The sequence below is a fragment of the Osmerus mordax genome, chromosome 1, assembly GCF_038355195.1.
Source record: "Osmerus mordax isolate fOsmMor3 chromosome 1, fOsmMor3.pri, whole genome shotgun sequence".
Classification (NCBI taxonomy): Eukaryota; Metazoa; Chordata; class Actinopteri; order Osmeriformes; family Osmeridae; genus Osmerus; species Osmerus mordax.
Genome location: NC_090050.1, coordinates 20,676,981 through 20,698,640, shown reverse-complemented (window position 1 = coordinate 20,698,640; position 21,660 = coordinate 20,676,981).

The window sequence follows — 21,660 nt, the reverse complement described above, 5'->3', positions numbered from 1 at the left end:
GGGCATTCCTCTTCCCTGATGGCTGTTGTCGTGTTATCACTCTCATCTACACGCTCTCTAGTGTGATGGATAGCTGGGGCTGCTCGCAGTCTTCTTTATTGCAGATGTTTAGCAGTTTATAATTGAAAATCCAGGGGGGAAATTATTGGTCAATCTTTCTTCCAGAACACCAGAAGCACTATCGATTGCCAGTAGGAGCTGCTAGGGGTAAAAATGATCTAATCAGAGTCAGGACATTGATTATTCCAGAAGCATCTCAGGTTTAGGAATTTGGTGAAAAGAAGAACGATATATAGATGATAGCACTCCTCCCATCGCTTATTCAGTGATTCAGACTGAACAGGGTCATTTGATGACCTCGATTTGAGCTCAAGATGAAATTCTAGAGCTTTTCGTAGAGTTTGGGTTGGGATTAGGATTGGGTCAACCTAATCCTAACTCATATTTTATGAGATTAGATTCTAATAAATTCTAATAGTATCTCTAGATATACTGTATTTTCTCTCATGGTATATATTCAACCATATTCATCAACCATTGATATTCATCAACGGTTTGTGAAGAGACTTCTTCAAGGTATCTGTCCAGTCAGTCTTCATCTCACAGACTCTTCTGGTACGTTAATATTCATCTGATCATGTCTGTGTTCAAAGTAATGGAATACAAATAAGGCAGCTGAAATTGGGCTGAGCCAAAGCTCAGTAAAATTGGGAAATGTTTTGGGATAGAAACATTTTCACAAAATATCGGTGTATTCTTGTGTGTGCACATGCGTGTGTGCATGCCTATCAATGTGTGTTTGTGTGCTGGTGCAGATTATGTGTTTTTAGGAAGACAATACAGATCTTTAAGATGCAAAACAAGAGGTTGGAAAATCACCAAACCACTTGAGAGTAATTCAGAGCCCAGGCCGTCAAGTGTTCATCTTAACAGCCATTTCCATCAAGCCAGCCACTTTACGTAGCAGTGAGCACTCATACATAATGCAGCTCTCATCTGAAAGAGAATTCTGACGGTGACTGACACCTGACGATGTGAGGGGTTTGCTCTGCTATCTACACTTGGCCAACACACAGCCTCTGCCAGCCAGAATGTACACACAGTGCTCCCACCAGGGGGGCCAATTTGCTGTGGACTGTCAATTACAGTAAAAAGATTGACTGGATGAGGCATGTACTGGGATGTCTGTATCGTATACTGTATCCAATAGAAAGGTCAAAAAGCAAATACTGCTACAAATATCTACAAATACAATGTAATACCCATGTGATAAAAGTGGAGAGTGTATTAGCATGAGTAAATTGTAGATCCAAATCTACATTCGCCCTCAATGATGCCAGAAGGGGAGCTGAGGAAATACACACACGTCTTTACAGTCACATCCTGATGAAAACCACTATGCCATTAGCAATATTGATAAGTGGACCAAGTCCTAGCTCTGATTACTTGAGAGAGGTAGAGAGAAGGAGAGAGAGAGGCAGTGAGAGAGGGAGAGAGAGTGAGATCTGTAGGATATTACACAGCTCTCAACGAAGGCGGTCGACTACCCCCTTGTTAGTTGTGTAGCGGCGCTTGTGTAGCGACTGTGGAGTCCTCGTGCAGGAGTTATAGCCTGCATGGAGAATACCAAATCAAATTCCTAGTATCTGTATACATGTCAAATAAAGTTGAATTGAATTGAGAGGCAGGGCGACCGAGAAGGAGAGGGAGAGGCAGGTAGAGAGAGAGAGACAGAGAAAGAGGTAGGTAGGTAGAGAGAGGGGGAGGCAGGGAGAGAGAGAGGGAAGCACGGAGAGAGAAGGAGAGGGAGACGCAGGTAGAGAGAGAGACAGAGAGAGAGAGAGAGAGAGAGAGAGAGAGAGAGAGAGAGAGGGAGGCAGGGAGAGAGAGAAGGAGAGAGAGAGGCAAGTAGAGAAAAAGAGAGAGAGGCAGGGAGAGAGAGAGAGAGAGAGAGAGAGAGAGGGGGAGAGAGGCAGGGAGAGAGAGAGGCAGGTAGAGGGAGAGAGAGAGAGAGAAAAAAGCAGGGAGAGGGAGAGAAAGGCAGGGAGAGAAAGAAGGAGAGCGAGGCAGAGAGAGAGAGAGGGAGAGAAAGGCAGGGAGAGAAAGAAGGAGAGCGAGGCAGGGAGAGAGAGACGCTTAGTCATAGAAGCCATTCAGCACGCCATGACCGCCCAGTTAGCCCTACCTGCTCTCTCTGCTCTCTCTGCCGTTTGAACACATTAGTGCCACGCACATTCAGGGGGTGCCGATGTGCTTTGCATACTGGGTATCCTCCAGGCTGTGGCAAAAGCACACATTACAGTTTAACTCCCTCTTAAGTTTCACTTAAGGCTCGGGAACCCGGGTGAGAGAGACTGACTTTTTCCCACCCTACCTTTTACCTTGTTCCACTGCTCTTTCATGCTCTGCCTCACCATGCTAGAAGACTCTGCTGGGGTGCCAGGAGCTTTATAGTGAAGGCAATTAGGCTCCTACGAGCATTAAGCATCACACAGGAACGCTTACGGAGAAAGCAATAGGTTTACTCTCTAAACATGCCTGCTACTCTCCAATAAGGACAGAAATCAATGGGCAATTATGTAGTTCACTTTGCAGCAGATGATTGGGGAAAAGGATGACGGGATGACGGGGGTGGAGGGGAGTGATGAACATCCCACTATCATCCCACTATCATCCCACTCTGAGACACAAAGAGAAGATCTTCGTCTGGCTGATGTTCTTCTGAAGGCCATACCGAAATCTTTGTTCATTCAATACACATGGCATTATCCCGGAAAATAGGGTTATGAACCTCAGATTGTGTGTTTGTAATGAATGGTCAATTGTTTCAAAATAATGACAGGAAATCAGCTCTCATACCCATGGAAATTATATTTGTGTCATTTTCCTTTACGTCTCACTTTCCCGGAAACCGTTCATCTTCACATTGAAGGGGCACAAGACACATTAAAATTTGAGCCTCATGGGATTATAAATTTGTATTTTTTCAAAAGAAAATCTGAAAGAATGTTAACTTTTTTACATATTAACAAGATAACATTTTCATGTAACTTTATTTTAAAAATAAGACATACATACACAGACCAAAAAAAGAAAAAGATTCATTAAAGATGAAGGATGATCCAGATTGACCATACTAAAGTTATTATCCATTTACATTTAGTCATTTAGCAGACGCTCTTATCCAGAGCGACTTACAGGAAGTACAGGGACATTCCCCCGAGGCAAGTAGGGTGAAGTGCCTTGCCCAAGGACACAACATCATGTGGCATGGCCGGGAATCGAACCAGCGACCTTCTGGTTACTAGCCCAATACTCTAACCGCTCAGCCATCTGACTCCCGATTTTTTTTATTATCCACATTATTGCTGTTATATGTGTGGCTGTATTGAAATGATCCCAGACAACTGCACAACCGATGAGAAGACACACACGTTAGTTTAAACTCTCTTGTCCCCTTATCTGTTGGTTGCCTCTGCCGATCCCTCCATCTGTCCATTACTCTGCTAATCAAAAGGTTAATGTCACTTGTGCGCTTGGCCGGTGTGCTCCTCACCATCCACCACACCACAGAGCCTCAGCCATCCCCTTGGCTTGTTATTATCCCTCACAAATACAGTTTTGTGTTATCTTCCTCTCATCTGCTAATGAATTGCTTATTAAGAGCAATGCTTGCGTGTAAAAAGGGCTATACAAATAAATTGTATTTTATTTTATTTGAATTCATTCAGCCTGGTTAGCACAGCACCAGATAGCTGGCATGTGGCTGCGGGTCAAAGACAAGCATTTGTCAACACAGACGAAGGAAAATGGAGAAGAAAAACGTGGCCATTCTGATGGGCAGAAGCAGGAGGAGTGGTTTCTTCTAAAATGTTCCCCTGGAAATGGTTGGTAAAGTCATGGGTCACTGGCTCCAAAGGTGACCATTCTGTATACCCATTCACCTCCCTAGCCTGCCAGCTTCTGGCAGGCTAGGGACCTGACTCACCAATATCATCTTGGCAACTCGTACCTGATAGGTTTTTTCTTCTTCTTCTTCTTCTTCTTCTTCTTCTTCTTCTTCTTCTTCTTCTTCTTCTTCTTCTTCTTCAAACAGTTCCACTGGCTATGGTATTTTACTACAAAATGAAAGAAATAAAATATGATTTATCACTTGGAAGGCTTTTAACAAAATTGTGTGGCATGGTTAAATGTAACCCAGGCAGGTTGGAACTAGCACAGCTGGGACTGGGATAGAGAAGGAGTGAGGGACAGAGAAGAGGGGGAAGGTTTGGCAGGATACAACCCTCATCTGGGTTCTCTGAGATAGGCAGGAAACAGGAAGCAGTTTGCAGACGAACAGTGTTATTCTGGCTCCCGTGCAAAGATCTCTGGGAAAAGAGGCCCTGCCTGGATAAGGTAGGAGGCCCATAAATCACTGAGAGAGCTCCTCCTCTCTGGGACCTAAAGGTGACCTCAGAGTCACACAAACACACACCGTCTCACCCACTCTCACACACACTCACACACACTCACACACACAAACACACTGGGGAGAAGTCTGAGGCAGTTTCACTTAGTCTTCAACATACAGTGATAGTCCTGGGACACTTGCTCACACACATGAAGATATACATTTTCCTCTTTGCTACACACATACACACCCACAACACACACCCCAACATCTCATGTCTATTAAAACCCCATACCTTACAAGCGAACCTTGAATGCATCTGATTGTAAAGACATGTTTTCTAGTACTTACAAAAGTTGTGTGAATGTTAAACAGTTGAGAAACCCGATAAAAATTAATGAGAGACTGCAGACGTATTCTGAGAATGTTTTTCTTTAAGAGATTAAATGAATGTTCTATCAATAGGAAGGATAGGGAGATATCTCACAAGGACTGTTTAACCAGCAGTACACAGACACAGCAAAGTAATGAATGCATATCATTGCAGTAAATGTTCAAGGTAAACACACAGTACAAAAAACTATTGGTAACCTGGTCTCAATTTATTTTCCATAACTTCAGGAGTTTCAGCAGTGCGTGGGTTTGTGGACTTAATGTAGTCAGACACAGAAAAAATATAGAAACCCCTATTTGAAAGCCTTCCTTGTGCCACCTTCTCTCATACTTTCTGGCTTTAATCCCTGTGGTGTGTGTACACCTCAGACACCACCGGGGATTGCAAAATATCGACACTGATGTGGACTCGACTGCCGCCCAGTTTGTGTGCTCATTACTTTTTCGAACAGTTCTCTCATTCTATGAACGCTGACTGATTTGAGTCCAGATCTTTTGGACTGTCAGAAGTTTTCAGAAGTTTGTAGTTGATAACCTGATCAAAAAACGTTTGTTGTCTACCCGGCTTCCCGATAATTAAAAAGGATTGACATTGTAGAGTACAGCAGGAGAGGGCGGCATCATGAGGTGAGGGAAAAGACAGGAAATGAGATCAGAGAAATTACACAGGATGTAGGAAGAAAAGATCAAGAGAAAAGAAAAAGGTTGAGAAGGATAATTGTGAGTGAGGGACAGAAGGGTAAAAGGTGCAGTGGACTCTTAAATTGTACCCATCTGTTCCTCACTCAAAATTGTCCTTCTCAACCTTTTTTCAAAAGGAAAGAAAAAGGTGCAGTCGTCTCTTAATTTTTTTCCCAGAGCTGTAATATCATGAGGCTCTGCTTCATTCATGTCACTTTTCTTGGGGTAGAAACAGATGAATATATTGATTTCAAAAAAGGGCATTAAAGGGTTTGTTCAGCCTTTGAACAACCAAGTCAAAGAGCAACGAGGAAGGAGATGAAAATAGTGACATTTCCTCAGTGATGCGCCCTGGGTACTGGATACCTCTGAAAGAAGCCAAATCCACACTTCTGTGGTTTCCCAACATTCCCCATGGCTTCAAGAAGGCCAGACTTGATAAAAGGTTTGGAAAATTGGGAGTGAAAAAGCTAGCTGGTGACGCACCCACACATACACGTGTCCACACTCACACACACCCCCTCCAGTGTCTTTCCTTTGGACCTCCAAACTCATTTGCTCAGTACCTGGCAGTACTATGGCTCTACTGGGGTTTGGTCTGGGCTGGGCTAGAGGTGGGAAGGTCTGGCCTGAGTAGGCTGCTTGGACACCATAATCCAGCAGAGAGTGGAGCCCAGCATCCACTTTGGACCTAATTGGTGTTTGTGCCCGGCAGCTAAAAATCTGCTTCCTCATTCCTCCGTGGCCTCCGACTGCACTCTCTATAGCCTCCGTCTGAGACACAGGAAACAGACTTGCCTACTGCACTGACACACACACACACACACATACACAGGCATGCAAGCGCACACACAGGCATGCACAAATGCATGCACGCACATAAACACACACACACGGCACGCACGCACACACATACTCACACACATACTCACACACACAGACACACAAACTACTGTATAATTGAAGAAGAGTATGGGAAAGAGTTACTCAGACGTTAAATGGCCTCTGCTCTAAGTAAACACATAGCGATTGTGTCAGGTAAGATGTCAAAAGGTGTGGAGGGGGGAGATGTTGGGGAGCGGGGGGGTGGACATCTGAAGATATGGGTATGGATAGGATTAACAAAAATCCAAGAAATGTGTTTCTTTCAAATGACGACATTGCATACCAACGATTGTACTATAGAACGCAGCGTGAAGGGGTCAATGATGATGCAGATACTAACATCAGGAAATAAACCCCCCCTTTTTCTGCACGGTAACACAAACAGGTCGTTTTCTCTACCTTCCCTCACTTTCTCCCTCGCTCCGCCTGATCGATCGTCTCTCGCTGAGCTCCAGGGAGATAAACAGCTGAATGACTGTGCCTGCGTCAGGAGACCTGCCCCATTGTCCACCTCTGATCTCCCAGATCCAACTATCCCTTACCGGAGGCTTACTTTAGAAATCAATTCTAATGAGCCTGTCTTTGAACAGGGCTGTTGAAGAGTGCCACAAGAACACACTACACCATGATGGCTCTAGGTCATGGACAGGGAAAACATCCTCCTAATAACTGCCTTTTCCTGCTGGCTTTCATAGAGTTTACAGAAAAATACACAAAACATAAGCAAGAAATACTTCCTCTTTCACTTCATGGGGGATTTTTCAGTGAATGTGCTATGACAGGACACCTGAAGAGTGTGTTGCCACCCCCTCACCTCTGCGCTCTTACCGTTAGGATGACTCTGAGACTGCGTGGGTCTCCTCAACAGTGACGTCAGATGAGGTGACAGAGCTTGTGACAGGTTTCAGGGGGTGGTGACAGGGGAGGTGCGGATGGTGAGGCAGATGCTCAACAGAGAAACCTCTCGGTGGTTGACCCTGCTCGCTCTGCTTGACTGACCTGTCCTTCACACACGCTGACCTTCTGACCCATCCTCTGACCCAACCATAGCAAAACTGACCCTTATGTGTTTGTGTGTTGCGTGTGTTTGTGTGTGTGTGTGTGTGTGTTTGTGTGTGTGTGTGTGTGTGTGTGGGGGGGGGGGGGGGGTTAGAGGTATACTGTAGATCAGGCAGGAGTGAGAGTGAGAAACATCATTTCTATCTGTTCATGTATCTTGTTATGAAGGCCACAGTAAGTGAGTGTGTACTGTCTGTGTGTGTGCCTGGGGAGTGACAGCAGGTGTGTAATGTATGATTAATGGCCACCCTGACTGGCTGTGACAGTACAGGTGACCAGGCAGGGGACTTGCTCTCCGAGGACACTTTTTTTTAACATCTGGTCAACTGCGTCCTGGGAGGCTTCCTGTGTGTCCTCCCCTGGGCAGCTGGGAAGTTGTGTTTTTCTGCATGCTCCGACATTTTCTCTCGCCGCATTATGCTTCTGTTCCAGAACACCTGTTGTGGCGAGGATGCGTGTGTGTCTGGACGGGGGTCACCTGGCAGGGTGTCAGTGAACTTCCAGCCTGCTAGCGTTGAGTGAAGTACGACATTAGGAGCCTTCTGAGAGGCTTCATACCAGCTCTACTGTCAAACGCATCACCCTTCTCTTCCCAGAAACAAATTGTGATGATATCACCCACCTGCGGTAGCTCATTCATGATCACCGGTGTCCTACGACAGCAGCATTGTCCCAGGGTTGGACCATAGCTTCCCATTCTCATCATATGCTTGTCTGATTGGATAGGATCTGACCGCAGGACAGGTCATCAGCCAATTATCCCTGTCGATGGCTGCTGCTCCATGTGCCAGCCTGCCTCTCAAGTTTAATCAGGACATCCTCTCCCTCTAGCTCTCTACCTCTATCACCTCACAAATACTGTGATACTACTCTGTATATCCTAGCCTACTTTTTAAATCCCCCCTGAAGTATTCCCTTCACCCCCCCCTATATATTTATCCTTTTATGTCTTAAACTTAATCTCTCCTTCCAAAATTCTTTTTTACTCTCTCTTGTTTTCTCCTGTTCAAGTTCTACTCCACCTACACACACACACGTACACACACACACCTACACACACACATCTCTTTCACAGTTATTTTCTTCATGAGTACAACATGTGAGGATATGGTAGTTGCTCTGAACAAATAGCAGTGCCTACCTCCCTCGCCCTCTTAAGTGAAGCTTCACCATTCAAATGCAAATGAAACACCCCAATTATGGCTCAGTGTGTGGTTGTGTCTGTGTATGCATGAGCACATTCAAAGAAACATTGTGTGTAGAGGGACCTGAGTTAGCGCATGCCATTCCCATAGGTACTCTGCCAGCAGATAAATAAGGGCCCTGGCACATAAAAGCTAAATAAATCATAATATTTGAGCACTGACCCATATTTGCAAATGTGGATCTCATTGCTGTTTTCTTCAGCTTTTGTGTGTGGGTGTGTTGGAAGAGGAAGTCAGTGGTACGGCTGGCTTTATTAGCACAACAACAATGTTGGCTTAACATACATTTTACTGAAGTCACAGACAAAGACTAAATATCTTGAGGTTGTGTAGAACACGTTGCATTACAGCCCACACAGTAGCCTAACCCACTCAACAAAGTCTTGGATAATAGCCTCTGTTTGGCTTATATACATATATCCAACGTTGATATTTGAGTGAACTACCCCTTTAGTGGAAAATTCCCCATCTGTGGCTCTGCCAGGTGATTTATGGCCCTGAGGTTGCCCACCCCTCTCTCGTTCTCCTTGATGGATGGCTGTGATGTCACACCATGTCCAGGCCATTTCCTGTCACAGCAGAGGACCATGTCAGCACCAGCTATTTGTCACCATCCACTTACCCTGAACCACCCATGGAAGACCTGTGTCATCCCATGTCAGACACCTCAGGGCTGGCCCACAAATATTAGCCTGTTCGCCTCAGGGCTACCCCATGCTAATGCTAGCCTAGCTATACCTCTATACCACGTAGAGCTTGGATCAGAGACTTTAGCTTTAGGAAAACCTAATGCTAGCCAAGTTACAGTACACCCCAGGTCCCTAAGAATGCATGCCACAGAATCTGGTTCAACAGCATAAGCCTTCATGCCAGAGGACTATCCTATGCTAATGCTAACCTATTGTATCTCTGCCCCCAATCACCAAGAAGGGCCCACCACACAGCCTGGTTTAGAGACATTAGCCTGTGTGCCACAAGGCCATCCGTAGCTAATGTGTCAACTCCCAATGTAAGAGTCATTGGCCAGGCCCAGTCCATTAGACTGGCCAGCCATGGTGCCAGTCTGCACTGGAGACCACTCCGCTCCCCCAAATACATTAGCTCTGGGTTTCACACGGTCACTCATGATGCATGGGATCTGGCAACACATTCCAGGACATAATTACCCACTTACCCTCATCCAACCTGAGCTTAGATTTATGTTTAGAGATGTAGTGTTGTCTGCTCATATTCCTTTTTGCAAGTCATCCGTTGTTTTTCTCCCCCCCCCCCTCCCCCCGCCCCAGTGGGTCTGTAGTGGAGGATTAGTATGACTTTTCATGATGTCTTGTGTTTGGGTGTCTTATCGCATCACCATGGCAATGCATCACCTCAGCTGTGGTAACCTTAGCATTGTGCTCCTGTGTGCGAATTACGGGGGGGGGTTTGGGGGGTCTGACCCCCCCGATTAAGGCTCGGACCCCCCCCAAAAGAGGTAAAAACCACAGGTCGGGGGGTCGATACATTTATATATCGTTCTTACCTGTAATCGTAACACAATATAGTTACCATATTCATTCAATAACAGGTTGGCGATACACAGATATGTTGACTTTATGGCAGGGAATATCACACACTATTACACTGACTGCCATAGTCAAAATTCACTCAATAAATACAGCGCGAGTGACCAGTGCCCAATAAAACTCAAGAAACACCGCGCGCTAATGACCAGGCAGTGTGCAATACAGAAACTTGTTGAATCACCTCAGTGTAGCGGTGCGTTCTGCGTCGTGAGAAAGTGCAAGAAAGGCAAGTTTGCTATCTAATAACCCAAGAATATGTCACGAATGTATTTGCAATGGCAATTGGCTGTAGAATATTCACAAGAATGTTAATGATAGAACATGGTTAACCACCAACTTAAAAGATAGCTATCGCTAGCTCTATATCAAGCAAGATAGCTTCATTTGTCTGTCTCGTTGCTTGTCAGAATCTTGAGAGATTTCCAACAACCTTATTTTGTGATGAACAGTCAGATATGTTCCTGTGATAATTTTGTAAAGATCAACTTTTTTATTTCAGAAAGACATGACTACAAACAATAGTTTTTTGTCGTTTTAGTAGTGCGTTCGTGTGTGCCATTCTCGTGCCGTTTACTTGGTTGGGGCGGCGGCAGGGATCAACTTCTTCCCAGGGGGGGAAGAAGTTGTCATTGTATAATTCGCACACTGCTCCTGGCTGTCACCTTGGAGGTGGTGAAAGGAGGCCTCCGGTCTTCAGCCAGTTTCTTTCCCACACTATGGCCCCATTATAGGCTGTCTGGAAGCCCGTCGATACTGGGCGGAAACAGAGATGTTGTCGAAATTACAGTAAACTGCTGGTTGATGCAATATTCATAGAGCAGAGTGTAGTCTGAAAAGGAGAGCTAAGCTGTAAATAGTAACAGGAGGCCACAAGGCTGCTGGGAGTCAAGGCTGAATGGATTTCCATTTCACAAGTCAAGCCATCCCTCTTTTCTATCCTCTTTCCTCCCTCTTCTTTTCCTCTGCCCCTTCATCCTTTGAACGTTACTAGCATGCTGCCACATTTTCCTTCAGCCTGTTTGAAGTGGAAAATAATCTGATTTGAGCTCCCCCCCTCAAACTGGCAGACACAATTCACATCTTTCAGTTTCTTGTTACTTTTCTCTCCTAGATTTAACAGTGTTTTAATAATACCACCTGTGATCTGATAATTAATAGCTGATCCAATCACATTTGAATTAGATTTAGAGTTGAAAACCAGCATTTGTAACGTTGTTTTCTCTGTAAATTACATAGAAACAATTGCAGCAGGTTTGGGGTCTGACACTTAGGGCAGTGAGAGGGTTTATTCTCTGGACTATTTGGTAGTTCCTCTTCTGTTTTCTGTTCTGTGGACTTGCAGGACAAGGTGGTTGTGCTGTAAAGAGATTTATGGGATGCCTGTGGGCACCAGGCATAAACAGGAGACCTGCAGCTACACGATACACCTAGTTGGGCAGGAGAGTTTTTTCGCCGTTACACAGAGAACCTAAGTATTGATTTGTGTGTAACTGTTAAATATCTTTCCTATAGAACAATAGAAGCTTGAAACAGCTTGAGACCGTGAGAGTCAATGTGAAACACCAGAGGTCTGTACGTTTTACACACGGACGTTGATAGAAATGGCTGCTGTATGGGTTTGGGATAATAATAACTTTGTAACACCCAAAGGATTGCATATAAAAAGGAAGCATATAAAAAGAACGGGAGAATTTACACCTTGACTGGAAAGCCGGAAAGCCAAACAGTGGGATTGTAGTGCCACACAGTCACATATATGTCCTTGGGGCAAATAGAAAATTATGCAACTGCCAAATACTGGATGAAATAAAGCCTATTAACCATGCATATGCCATAAATCGTTATTACCATATCTGTGTTTATGTTTCCATTAGTCCCCTGAAAATCACCTTATCCCCAGCCACCCTGCAGTCAGAATTAAACACATGTAATATATGATTTCTCATTCGTCTCAGAGTTGCTCCTGCAGCAGAGACTAAGACAGGCACATACGCACCTTCGCATGTAATGTATTTATCCAACAGAAACTTTTAGCCAAAGCAAACTATTTTGCGGGGGGCTGATGGGTCGAACATGATACCTCTTCATCTTCCGTCAAAAGCTCTACAACAGAGCTACATCTAACCCTTACAGTGATGTCACCTGGGCCGTAGCTATGGGTCTCTTTCACATTATCTGTTGTAGCTTTGCCAGCACATAACGAGAGTGTTTTTCTTTTACAAGCTATCCCATATGGATTTTATTGATCATGAGTGGTTTTAACAGAACCGTTTAAGACACGCATAAACATTTACTGTAACAGTGTCCACATTTGGCTGAGCTATTCACAATGTAAAAAGCTATAATCGTAAATGACTAAAGTGTACCTATGTTTTTGCCTATGCAGCCAATCTTGTATTATTTGTCTTGGATACAGGACAACAGCAATGATGTCCATTTTGATATGCCATTACATTTAAATGCCTGAAACCAAGGAAACACTGTCTGCCATAGTTTGAGTCAGGCATATGATATTTTGGCCCAGACAGGTTTGTGGACTTCTTCCAGCTGTGAGTCTTTATCTCAATCTCTGTGGAGCTGGAAACCAGATCATTTATCTCACCTTTTACCTTATTCTGAATTTGTATTTTTATTAAAAGACTCCTGTCGATATCACTCTCTTGCAGCCAAGAGTGGCACCACCTTGTTATCGAAGACACGCAGGCAATGGAGAAAGAGAGAGAGAAAGATTCAGAAATCGAGAGATCAATCCTGCAACCTGAGAAACTCCATAACTCCCTCGCTCCAGCTCTCTCTCTCTCTCTCTCTCTCTCTCTCTCTCTCTCTCTCCCCCCCCCCCCCCTCAGCTGGCCTGTCAAATGCTGGATGGCAGAGGCAGCAGCCATATGCCATAGCTGATCACCAGGATGATGATCCTCCATAAATCTATAACCTTGTTTCTGCCTGCTCGGCATTTCACTTGGTCGGTTTAATTCATCAGAATTTTAATCTTTATTTCAGTAGATATTTTGTCCAGTAAGCAGCTTACACACAACCAGATTATTTATGAAAAACCTCAATCTATAGCAGGCCATGGTCGAGAGCAAAGGTCACACTAAGTCAATGTGACAAAGATTCACCAAATTGTGCTTTAACTTTTCTGTTGCTGATAAATACTTGGAGGGCGAAATGCGTTACCTACAGAGATGTGTTACTGTATATAGTGTTGGAGTTGCATTAAACCTTCTTTAAAAATTCCATCCATAAAGATATAAATTCCAACCCTGTTTTACAGAAAAACAACTGCAACTGACAAGACATAGTTTAAGAACTAATTCAGAATGTACTATTGCAGTTAATAAAATATACTGTAAACTGATGCTAACAGTGTCTCTAACAGGCTCTGGTCTGGTCTGTCAGAGGCTTGTAATTCACTATCATGTGACGACATGTCTCTAGATGGGTAGGAACTGGTTGTTATTTAACCCTCCCTTCCTCCCTCACCTTTCAAGCCAAATTTCTACCCTGCTCTGACTGGTAGAAAATCCATACGGTTTAATCATGTCCCACACTTAAATTCTCAAATGTTTTAGTGTGGAAATTTGTGTTTGATTTTAGGTAGGGGGTACCCACCAGTGTAAACTAAAGGAAACTCTTCGATCTTTCATCTCTCTCCCAAGTCTGGGGCCTGTTAGCTTAGGTTAAAAGGCATCAGTAATGAGAGTCTTTCTCTCTTTGTGTATGTGCGTGTGTGTGTGTTTGAGTGTGTGGACAGTGAATGGATGAAAGCTACAAGCAGCCAAAAGGGCTCGATATGTTTGACTCAAAGTAATATCTGAAATACTGATTATAGCCAGTGAAATGACAGAGAAACCAAGTTTTCGCTCAGATTTTCTTGAAACATTAGTGTAACCAAATGTGGTCACAGTAGTAGACTAAGCTATTACAAGCAATTGGATAAATTGGATTTTTCACTATAGACACAATACATTTTGGACATTTAGATTTGAGTGAGAATTGAGCATTTACTGTAGTAATGTCTCAAAAACATATGATTTGTTCTGTCTTTTCAAATGATTAGTGCCTGAAAGTCATGACAGGACAATATAAGCAGAGGGGAGTCTGGTGGCTGAGCGGTTAAAGAATCGGGCTAGTAATCTGAAGGTTGCCAGTTTGATTCCCGGCCGTGCAAAATGACATTGTGTCCTTGGGCAAGGCACTTCACCCTACTTGCTTCGGGGGGACTGTCCCTGACTTACTGTAAGTCGCTCTGGATAAGAGTGTCTGCTAAATGACTAAATGTAAATATGTCATGCATGAGCCTTACATAACATTTAAGATGTCAAAACTATTGCTGTACAATTAGTGATGCTGTGAAAATGCACTCTCTGTTTCCAGTGCTCTGTTATTGAATCGAGAGGAAGTGGGTCCCCTCCTTCGGAAGAGGAAAGAACCATTTTGTGTCCTAATCCCGCTGATAGCAGAAGATAACCTTGAAAGAGAACAATATACTTTTAATCTGCTTAGGTCAAAAAAGTTGCTTTCCCTCTCCTCCTCCTCCTCTACAGTGTGTGCGCTGGAACGCGAACCAGCCGTCCCCACCTCTCTGTGTGCTCTAGTGTGCAACCATGTACTTTTCATGCCTCCCAGATGCCGTTTGTTTTTGCTCATGTGCTTGAACGCGCTGGGTGCTGAACTGTATGTCAGTGCTTGTTCCTGTGGTGTCGGAGCTCGCCATAGGCTACTTGGCTAAACGACTACGGTCCTCAAGATAGACTGAAACAGTCGATCGAGGATTGAGTTTATAATGTCTGTCACTGAACCTGACGAAAAAAAGCCACACATACATCTCAGGTATGGATATGCCTAATTGGTCTATTGTTGACTAACATACAGAATTGCCACAAGTTATTGACTTCATGGCTTGGCCGTTGTACCACAGTCAAGACTGGTGGTTGGCGGTTGTGAAGCTGTACACTCCAGTAGGTCTGGCCTTCTTACTGGAATCGAGCCTAAAGTAACCTGATCCTGACTGTGTGGTTAAGAGGATTTCTACTTTTGCTCTTACTCCAGAGAGGCTACAGAAAGCCTAATAGAGTCAGAAGGTGGGCTATGGATCCATAGCAGCCACTAGGATCACACAGACATGTTTGTCTCACACATTCCAATCATTACAGGTTCAATAGTCTGAAAGGTTATAAACACAGCAAGTCCTAGTGGACCAGAGACTGCCTGATGCTTAGGGACTGAGATATGGAGCCAGTCAATGGAGGAGGCAAACAGACAGGGTTTCACCTTGAATTTTAGTGGGGTTTGCTTTCAACTCACATCTCTTTATATGTGTGCGTGTGTGTTTGTTTTTTGTTTGTGTCTGAGAAAAAGATTCAGAGATTGTATGTAAGCATGCATGGACTTTTTTAAACGCTCAACATTTGTGAGGATTTAATTCAGAGAAACCATCACTGACTTTGTTCAACTGAAAGGGAAGAAGTGACAGGGAGGTATTGTGCTCACCGCAGTACGACAGGGGGACTTTGTCCCCAGCTGAAAACATTGAGTGTGCTGCCCGTTCATTAATCCAGCAGTGGAAAGGAAGAACAAGTTCCTGAGAAATTACAAGTGTGTTCGCAGAGCTCTGTGGGGGGCTCCACTAATGCAGCCCTGCCAGTATTGAAGACACCCTACTGAGACAGAGAATCCCCTGTGTGTACGTGCGTGTGTGTGTGTGTTGGTGTGTGTGTGTGTGTGTGGGTGTGTGTGTGCACATACTGTGTAAGTACAGACAGAACAGGTGATAGAAAACATGATGGTGGTTTCAAATGTGTCTGTGAGATCAAGGGCATGTTCTATGGAGTGCGTGCGTGCAGGTTGTGTGTGTGTGTAAGTGTTAGACAGGGAGAAAGTGAGAAACTACCACAGCTGTAAGTCATTAGCCACACGTCTTCACAGCCAGGGTGTGCAGACCCTCCAGTGTGTGCCTCAATCCGTCCTCATTGGCTGATGCTCATCGTTAGTACCCGGTCACAATGCTCCTGCAAAAGACTGCTTGACATACAGGGGATCTATATATATATATGAACCCACGTTCAAACTGTACATCTAGTTACCAAGGAAACTCGTCTGAATGACATCACACATGTGCTCAGCCAGTGTATCCCTCCTCAAAACCTATCAGGTTGTGCCTTTGAGGAGATAAGTTGTCACAGGTGAGAGGAGGAGTTGTCACAGGTGAGAGGAGGAGATAGGCCTTGTTGATTTCTGCTTATGTAGCGGAAATAGAAGCAGTACCACTTCCTGAGTGTTTGCTATCGTGTTCTAACAGCTTTTTTGTAAAGAATATAACCTGTTTCACTTGACTTGAACAAGTCTTATTGCAAGCTATACATAACGATAAACCAATACTTTTTACAACACTTCTTAGTGTATACTGCAGGACTGAAGACATCATCTCAAATCGACCTGTGTGCTAATCAAAGTACAGGTTCTTCTATGGACAACAGAAAAAGTCAAGTCAATAATAGTATTTATTTTCTCAGGCCTACCTTTCAGTTGTACCCACCAACTCGGCCTCAAGAGTAGCAATGGCAAATATTGCAGCAGTGATTGAATAAAAACTGGCATTTAGACACATTTGATTAATTCTGTTTAAAAGAAGGGTGAGCTTCAGAGCTCTTAAGTTAAACTGTCAGAAAGGTGTTAAGCCTGAAGCCTTGTGGAAGAGTGAAACTGTTGGTTTGCTGGAGAGCTGAATCCTTGATCACAGAACTCTGTCTCTCAGCACTTTGTTTAAAGTGAAGTGCTTTGTAGAGGATTTCTTTCTTTCTTCTGAAGGAGATACTGAGTCATTGAAGAATTGATTGAAATGCTCTGAAATTCTTTGCAGGCCAAGTCTTCTGCAAGAGGCTAGATGCATAATGGTTGATTTATGAGGTGGTATCGTAAGAGACGAGATTGAAAAACATTTTTTTTTTTGCTTTGTTGTTTTTATATATTGTGAAGGATTTGAGGCAAGGCTTTATGTGTTTGTGTGTGTCCTGGGTCTGCTTGTGTTCTCTCTATCTCTTTCTGGGAAGGAGTGTCCATTGTACAATATTCTCTCATTCGCTCTCTCTGGCAATGAGTGTCATGTACAATATGTACCTATTTCTAAAATACCCATGTAGCTTTTTTAATTGCATCAATCGTATGAAGCAACCAATCTGTTCTCAGCCTTCCTGTGAGATTTCCTAGAAAAACCTCTAGCCTCTTCTATCACATCAGTGGGGAGACATCCCACTGATGTGCCTCCTGAACGCAGCCTCTCCTCAAGACACATCATACTCAGAGAAGCACAACTCCAGCTCAACCCCGCCGTCGATTGCAGCTCCCTGAAAAGGGCAGCTTTGTGGAACAGCTGGCGAACATGACAAGTAGCTAGCTAGTGAGCAAGTGTGAGTGAGACCTTGACTTCACCAGCGTCTCTGTGGAGGGCCCTCAAGGCAGGCAGCGGTTTCTGACGTTGATCTTGGACACCTCTTGGCAGCCATCTTATGCTCACTTAAAGCCCAGAGAAGAATGACGCCAACTGACCTCAGAGCACTGTGGGGATTGGTTAACTCTGACATACTCCTACACAATCGGCTCACTTGCTCCCGGTGAAACCGACCGTACAATCGTCATCACCATCCCCTCCCCCAACTCCTGTTTGATATCAGCCTTCGATGTGTCTCCATATGTATCTGCTCTCCATCACATAGGGAACTCCCAACAGGGTTTGAAAGAGTGCATAGGTCGGCTCTGCCGGCGAGGAGAGCAGCGAGACAGCCTGGAGAGAGAGAGAGAGGGAGGGAGAGATCCTGACTCACTCAAATTTCCATCACTCTTTTGGAGTGTCTCCTTTTGGATCGACCTCGTCCTTCTCTCGCGTCCCGGTCCAGCCCTCCCTCTCCCTCCACCTCTGCACACGCATGAGGATCCCTCCTTTCTCTTCCTCCACTATCTCACACTCCCCCGGGCTCTTTTAATGCATTTTTCATGACGATGCCTTAGCCTGCTGACGCGAGCTGTGAGGATGCATGGTGCATGGTGGAAGGAGTGTGTGTGTCTGCAGCACAGGCGGATCGCATCACCCAGGGGAGGTTTATGGTTGGCCCGCCAAGCTCCGTGAAGAGAGATGAGGCCCGTGGTCCCTGCACAGCACATCAGCACCACAGTCCCAGCACAGTTCTACCTCACTTCTAACACTTTTACTTTTTTTATTTTCTTTCAGCCTCTCTCTTTCTCCCTCACTCTCTTTATTTTTTATCTCTTTGTCTTTCTATCTATCTCTCTCTCTCTATCTCCCACTCTCTCTTTCTCTCTATCTCTCTGTTTCTGTGTCTCTCTGTCTCCCACTCTGTCTATCTCTCTTTCTCTCTCTTTTTCTCTCTCTCTCTCTATCTCTCTCTCTCTCTCTCTCTTAACTTCTCCTATTCTATGTCTCAGATGACAGTCCTAAAGCAGCTCTCCTCTGCGGGATCAAAGGCAGGAGGATCATACTCGTGTCTCTGGTGCCCAGCCTCCCCGGGCTCCAGTCCTCCTGTTCTCTGGGAACTGTTCCCTTTCCTCTGTTTTCAGTGAAGCGGCTACATAAAAGACAAGCGAACAGATCCCCTTCTTTACGTCCCAACGTCTTGTATTCAGGGTAAGAAAGAGAGAGGAAGAGAGAGGTAGACATAATATAATATAGAAAAAAGGGGATTGGAGAAAAAAGGAAGAAAAGAGGGTAGGGGAGAACACACAGGAGACTTGCCTGCGGCTGAGCTGGACTGGATGCTAATTAGTTATTAGATTGCAGAGATGCGCGAGTGCGAGGGCTAATTAGGTTAGCGGCTGCTAAAATGAAATGTCTTAATGCTGCAGCTCAGCTCTGCACGGCCCTTCTCTATACCCAGTCATGATAGACGGAGCCTAATATATGAGGGACACAATGAGCAGCATTACGGCATAGTTTCACTGAGGGGCTAGGCAGCCAGACACGCTACTGACAGACAGACAGACAGACAGCAGTGCTCGCCTCGCCTCAGAAGCACACAATTATCAATCTGACCTTTCAGTTCGACTTCTCTGCCGGGTAGAGAGGATATTATGACGTCGCCTGTCTCTCTGGCTCTTTCACAGACATGTGACTTAGTTAGAGGGAGCCTTTGTCGAGCATCGTGATGTGAAGCTGAGCAGCGGGGAAATTGTTTTGTGACGGTGTGCTTTGTGTTCGTCTGGGGCATTCACCGTGCGGTGGATCAGGACTTTTTCTGGAAACATCTGTTTAAATCCCGAATACAAAGCACAGTTACAGTACACTCCTTAGTGTAGCCATGTACGCTGTTTTGGCCTTTAAATAACTGTCTAGTGTCTACATAATGAGGGACGCACTTGGCAAAACTTTTAAAACGGTTTGATCCAGATAGTTCTGCCTGGGAATTTCATCTGAGCCTCATAATACTGACCACGAAAAAATTGTCCGCTTTGAACTTTTCTGTCTGTTTTCACAGCCCTAATTGTTTCTTTGTTATCTCCCGCAATTGTCTGAAGTATCTGTTGTGAAAGATCATGTTGGTAATGTAAGTCTCCAAAGATAGCTCGTGTGGGCATGCTAGCTTTAGCCTCAGCGCATAAGAGCCTATTGATTTCACCGTGCAGACAGGAGAGAAAGGGGCATGCCTGTATTCCACTCTTGCCTGGATCCAGCTAATTGCTTTTTATGACAGAGACATCTCTTGCTGCTACATGCTACATTTTTTATGAGCTACACAGCATGTATGAGATTGTTTTATTTTGCCGAGTACCAATACAAGCCCTGGTAGCTGTGGATGCCCACTTAACAGCAAAAGTGGAGCTTAAGGCTGGCGATGAATAAATGATTATGGCTGTAAAGGCTTGTGGGATGAATGGAGAGCTTTTGCAGTATCACAGTTTTACAGTTCGAATTCCCTGAGTCCTCCTGCGGGCACACTGTCGTCAACAAAATGGAACATCACCAAACGTCTCACTTATTCAAGAACGACCTCACATCCAACCACCGTGTCCACGATTCAGTTCCCGAAGGTCCATTACCCTTCATTTACTGCATCCATCAGAAGGGGGGAAGCACAGTTGGTGGTGGTGTGTCCAGTCCCCCTTGGTGTGAGAGCGTGTGAGAGCATCTGTGGACGTGACTGCGTGAGTGAGGTAACCCGATGGCTGTGTGACCCATGTGATTTATGTTGGGGTGGAGTAAAAGGCCCTTCCTCTCAGGGTCCTTAGAGAAACAGGCCGGGGCTTCCGGCTTTTCTATTCAGAGCACATTCAATCAGTGAGATAATATACACTTGCTTAAATCACTTCATAACTGCTCTTATCACGTCCGTCATGGGCCCCGCCATGGAACGAACTACCCAAAAACAACAAAAACCCACCGAATTCAGTTGTGCAACACCACCACGGTAATTGCATAACCAAGGGGTTGACACGTTCCATAATAAGGGGACTTCAGTGTAGCATTAGTGAACGCTAAGATGTTTTTCTCACAGTTTCAGTTTTTCCGCCATCTTCTCTAATTAGCAGGGATGTGTAATGGAAGCATGAGTGTCCCCAGTGTGCAGTGGGAGATGATTGCCTGGGTAAACTGATGCAGCGCGCGGCCGGCTGGAGCTGGAGCAGTGGGTGGGCGGTGGCCGTGGATGAAGCCCGGGACAGATGTGTTACGGCTGGACTGAAGCAGCAGGAGGGCCCCTGAGATGGAGCTGGAGGAGAACTGGGGGGGGGGGTGGGTGCTAACAGCAGTTGAACCTCCCCTTTAGACAATGTAACTGTGCATATGTGTGTGTGTGTCTGTGAGTCTTTGGGTGGGGGATGTGTGCGGGACATTGGATGTGTGTGTGTGCATTCGAGAAATGTGTGTTCTCACTGAGTGTTTTCTACCCCCTGTGGTGTGTATGTACAGGGCTTGTGGTGTGTATGTACAGGGCTTGTGGTGTGTATGTACAGGGCTTGTGGTGTGTATGTACAGGGCTTGTGGTGTGTATGTACAGGGCTTGCGGTGTGAATGTACAGGTATGTATCACGCACAACAAACACAAGCTAGTCTACCAAGCTACCATGGATAAAGGCAGAAGGCAACAAGAAAAAAAAGTTAAAAAAAAAAAGTTTTGAAAGGTTGAATTCTTTTTTTTCAAAGAAACGATTGAAAAAAAGAAACAGTTTGGAGCCAATGTATAATGCAACCTTTAGAGTGTAGGAGACTTAAGCACTGTACAAAATGTATGAGTTCCTCAGAAGAATATTTTACCCATCGGTGCTAAACGGATGAATGTGCATTTCCTGGAGAGCAAAGGAGGAAGTGAGAATTAGAGACAAGCAGAGAATGACCTAGATTATATTTTTCAGTGTCAAGCCAATCCCAGCTGCACCCAAGACCTCCTCCTACACCACATTATCACACCTGATCCACTGACCAAGTAAGAAATAGCAACAGGAACCACCTATGGGCCTTTGTGGTCATAGC